This window comes from Triticum aestivum, chromosome 5D, assembly GCF_018294505.1.
Source record: "Triticum aestivum cultivar Chinese Spring chromosome 5D, IWGSC CS RefSeq v2.1, whole genome shotgun sequence".
Classification (NCBI taxonomy): Eukaryota; Viridiplantae; Streptophyta; class Magnoliopsida; order Poales; family Poaceae; genus Triticum; species Triticum aestivum.
In genome coordinates, this window is record NC_057808.1 from 522,370,508 (window position 1) to 522,375,727 (window position 5,220).

Below are 5,220 nucleotides of genomic sequence, written 5' to 3' on the forward strand. Positions count from 1 at the left end.
AACCAGAGGCTAGAACAATTATTTATTCCTAAACAGAAGCAAAAAGCAAAAAACTAAAAATAAAATTGGGTTGCCTCCCAACAAGCGCTATCGTTTAACGCCCCTAGCTAGGCATAAAAGCAAGGATAGATCTAGGTAGTGCCATAGTAATAGGATAGATCATTAAAACTCATTTCGTATTCTCTACGTTCAGCAGCAAGTTTCCTTTGAGAAAAGCAAAAGTAATCAAAAGGGCTAAATTTAATGGGACAAAAGTCCCCAAGATCAATTTTAGGAGGTATAGGTTCCTCCTTCGGCCCTTCGTATTGCACAACCAATTCATCATTATAAGCATTCTCTTAACAGAACTTTGTGAGCCTATACTCGAGAGAATATCCTAGCTCATTATTTCGAATAGCCAAATCATCATTAAGTTCAGAAATTCTATCAACTAGAACATTGGTAGGGACCTTTTTTCTAAGGTTTTCATTGAAAGCAACATAGTCTAGAGATTGAAAACGCATTATTTCTTCTTGGTCAAAGAGGATAGCCTCTATGGGAGGACGGTCAGCGTCCACCCTATAATGCGCAAAGATTTCTATGGCCTCTTTTATTATAAATCTGAACTCATAAGCCAAAAAGATAGTAGTGGCACGCTTAACAGAAGAATGCTCTATATTAGAAAATTCTAGGAAAATCCTTTGTATGCAAGGGTGCAAGTGCATAAATTGCCTTTCAAGTTCAACTATAAGCATGGCAATAGCATCCGCAAGACTACTAGTTCTATGAAGAATGGAACTACCCATAGAAGGCAAAGCACCGGCACAAGTAAAGAAATCATGAATAACACCTTTTCCAATAATATTACCACTACCGATTCGAAAAAATTTGTATGCAAGGTAGGGGGTTCTTCAGCACAAGCATCAGAATTTTCCATGATATTATTATTGTCCATATCGACAGTAATTTCCCCAATTTCAGACATAACGGCAGAAAGAGCGAGGGGCAAAAAGGAAGGAAGAAGGCGAACGGAAAAGAGAGGGCGGATAAAACGGCAAGGGTGAAGTGGGGGAGAGGAAAACGAGAGGCAAATGGCAAATAATGTAATGCGGGAGATAAGGGTTTGTGATGGGTACTTGGTATGTTGACTTTTGCGTAGACTCCCCGGCAACGGTGCCAGAAATGGCTCGTTGTCGGGAGTCCAAATCTTGACTTGACCTTGCGTAAGCCTCCCCGGCAACGGTGCCAGAAATCCTTCTTGCTACCTCTTGAGCACTGCGTTGGTTTTCCCTTGAAGAGGAAAGGGTGATGCAGCAAAGTAGCGTAAGTATTTCCCTCTGTTTTTGAGAACCAAGGTATCAATCCAGTAGGAGGCTAAGCGCGAGTCCCTCGCACCTACACACACAAATAAATCCTCGCAACCAACGCGATAAGGGGTTGTCAACCCCTACACAGTCACTTACGAGAGTGAGATCTGATAGGTATGACAGGATAATATTTTTGGTATTTTTATGATAAAGATGCAAAGTAAAATAGAAAGCAATGAGAATAACTAAGTGTTGAAAGATTAATATGATGGAAAATAGACCCGGGGGCCATAGGTTTCACTAGTGGCTTCTCTCAAGAGCATAAGTATTTACGGTGGGTGAACAAATTACTGTTGAGCAATTGACAGAATTGAGCATAGTTATGAGAATATCTAGTTATGATCATGTACATAGGCATCACGTCCGAGACAAGTAGACCGACTCCTACCTGCATCTACTAGTATTACTCCATACATCGACCGCTATCCAGCATGCATCTAGAGTATTAAGTTCATAAGAACAGAGTAACGCTTTAAGCAAGATGACATGATGTAGAGGGATAAACTCATGCAATATGATATAAACCCCATCTTGTTATCCTCGATGGCAACAATACAATACGTGCCTTGCTGCCCCTACTGTCACTGGGAAAGGACACCGCAAGATTGAACCCAAAGCTAAGCACTTCTCCCATTCCAAGAAAGATCAATCTAGTAGGCCAAACCAAACTGATAATTCGAAGAGACTTGCAAAGATAACCAATCATACATAAAAGAATTCATAAGATTCAAATATTGTTCATAGATAAACTTGATCATAAACCCACAATTCATCGGTCTCAACAAACACACCGCAAAAGAAGATTACATCGAATAGATCTCCACGAGGGAGGGGGAGAACATTGTATTGAGTTCCAAAAAGAGAGAAGAAGCCATCTAGCTAATAACTATGGACCCGAAGGTCCGAGGTAAACTACTCACACATCATCGGAGAGGCTATGGTGTTGATGTAGAAGCCCTCCATGATCGATGCCCCCTCCGGAGGAGCTCCGGAACAGGCCCCACGATGGGATCTCATGGGTATAGAAGGTTGCGGCGGTGGAATTAGGTTTTTGGCTCCGTATCTAGTAGTTTGGGGGTATGTAGGTATATATAGGAGGAAGGAGTACGTCGGTGGAGCAACAGCGGGCCCACGAGGGTGGAGGGCGCGCCTGGGGGGTAGGCGCGCCCCCCTACCTCGTGCCCTCCTGGTTGATGTCTTTACGTAGGGTCCAAGTCCTCTGGATCACGTTCGTTCCGAAAATCATGTTCCCGAAGGTTTCATTCCGTTTGGACTCCGTTTGATATTCTTTTTCTGCGAAACTCTGAAATAGGCAAAAAACAGCAATTCTGGGCTGGGCCTCCGGTTAATAGGTTAGTCCCAAAAATAATATAAACGTGTATAATAAAGCCCAATAATGTCCAAAACAGAATATAATATAGGATGGAACAATAAAAAATTATAGATACGTTGGAGACGTATCACGTGGTTAAAGGAAAAGAAAGCACCATGGTCAGCAGCCGGCGATGGAGGGAAGAACCGCCACGCTTGGAGGCCTGACGGGCTTCCTATTTCCACATCGCGCCAGGTCTGCGGGCACACCGCGGTGACCAAGTCGGAGAAGCTGGTGAGGGAGGAGTGTGCAGCGCGCCCGTGACGCCGGCGGGAGGGGCGCCTCCACCATGGAGATCACTGTCGAGCGGACGGCCAGGCCGAGGGGCTCCGCGTTGCTGGCCAGGCTCGTGTCTTTGCATAGCAGAAAGGGAGGACCGTTGCACCATCGGCATCAAGCCGGTGGCAGGATTTGGGAACACTGCTGGAGGTGTGGTTCCGGCGTGGATGGATGCGTCAGAGGTCGGTGAAGCCGGGCGGGCGGCAGCTGACTTAATGGAGACATCGGTAGTTGGTGATGAAGAAGACAGGCGACAGCGGACTGGCCATGTCGGGAGCTCGGCCTCCATGGCTTTTGTCCGAACGGTGCCGCTATTGCTCGCGCTCTCTGGTTGATGTCAAAAAGAGGAGGGGCCATCCTCCTCGTGAGTACATGTACATACAGAAGAAAAACAACCATTGTTAGATTAAAGATCGATTGTAAAGAATAAGATAGTATGGAATGGGACTTCCTGATCCCTCTGTACGAAGAGAATCATGACTCCCCTGTGAATGGAGTGATGTCCGAAACATCCTGGATCAGATCCTCTATTGATGATTGTTGATTGGCGCACGAACATTGAAGAAAGAAAACCATTTGCATCATGACTCGAAAGACGCCATGCCCCACGGTGGGCGCCAACTGTCGTGGGAACGATTCCGACACAAATAAGCGATAGGGTAAAGGAGCATCATCTGTCGAGATGCATATGGGTGACATGGTGGTTTTAGCGAGTTCGGGCCTCTTGTGGTGGAGATAACAGCCCTACATCTTGTGCTCCGGAGAGGCTTTGTTTTATATGAGTATGTATTCGGATATTACAATGAGAGAGAGAGAGAGAGGAGAACGGATCCCCATGCCAAAGCTAAGTCCTGAGACTAATGGTGAGAGAGTAGAGAGAAAAGAATGAGGGCCTCCCCCTTGAGTCTAGTGGTGGGGGTGGCTTATATAGAGTGCTTCACCCACTCACCTCCTATGTTACAAAGTGGGGCATTGATGCCATAATATCAGTCTACTACTAAGATGATGCTTCGAGTGCCTTGTCGACTGTTGGTCTTCGCATATCCGAGTGAGTCATACGACCGAGTGGTCGACTGTTGTCCGAGTGGATGGTACGTTTGATACGTCCATTTTTCATCATGCTTTTATATCGATATTTATTGCATTATGGGCTGTTATTACACGTTATGTCACAATACTTATGCCTATTCTCTCTAAATTTACAAGGTATACATGAAGAGGGAGAATGCCGGCAGCTGAAATTCTGGGCTGGAAAAGGAGCAAATATTAGAGACCTATTCTGCACAACTCCAAAAGTCCTGAAACTCCACGGAAGTTATTCTTGGAATTAATATAAAATACTGGAGAAAGAATCAACCAGAGGGGGCCCACACCCTGGCAACGAGGGTGGGGGCGCGCCCTACCCCCTGGGAACGCCCCCTGCCTCGTGGGCCCCCTGGCAGGCCTCCGGTGCCCATCTTCTGCTATATGAACTCTTTTACGCTGGAAAAAATCATAAGCAAGCTTTCGGGATGAAACACCACCGCCACGAGGCGGAACCTTGGCGGAACCAATCTAGGGCTCCGGCGAAGCTGTTCTGCCAGGGAAACATACCTCCGGGAGGGGGAAATCATCGCTATCGTCATCACCAACGATCCTCTCAGCGGGAGAGGGTCAATCTCCATCAACATCTTCACCAGCACCATCTCCTCTGAAACCCTAGTTCATCTCTTGTACCCAATCTTTGTCCCAAAACCTCAGATTGGTACCTGTGGGTTGCTAGTAGTGTTGATTACTCCTTGTAGTTGATGCTAGTTATTTTATTTGGTGAAAGATCATATGTTCAGATCCTTTATGCATATTAATACCCCTCTGATTATGAACATGAATATGATTTATGAGTAGTTACGTTTTTTCCTGAGGACATGGGAGAAGTCTTGCTATAAGTAGTCCTGTGAATTTGGTATTCGTTTGATATTTTGATGAGATGTATGTTGTCTTTCCTCTAGTGGTGTTATGTGAATGTCGACTACATGACACTTCACCATTGTTTCGGCCTAGAGGAAGGAATTGGGAAGTAATAAGTAGATGATGGGTTGCAAGAGTGACAGAAGCTTAAACCCTAGTTTATGAGTTGCTTCGTAAGGGGCTGATTTGGATCCATATGATTCGTGCTATGGTTAGGTTTACCTTAATACTTCTTTTGTAGTTGAGGATGCTTGCAATAGGGGTTAATCATAAGTT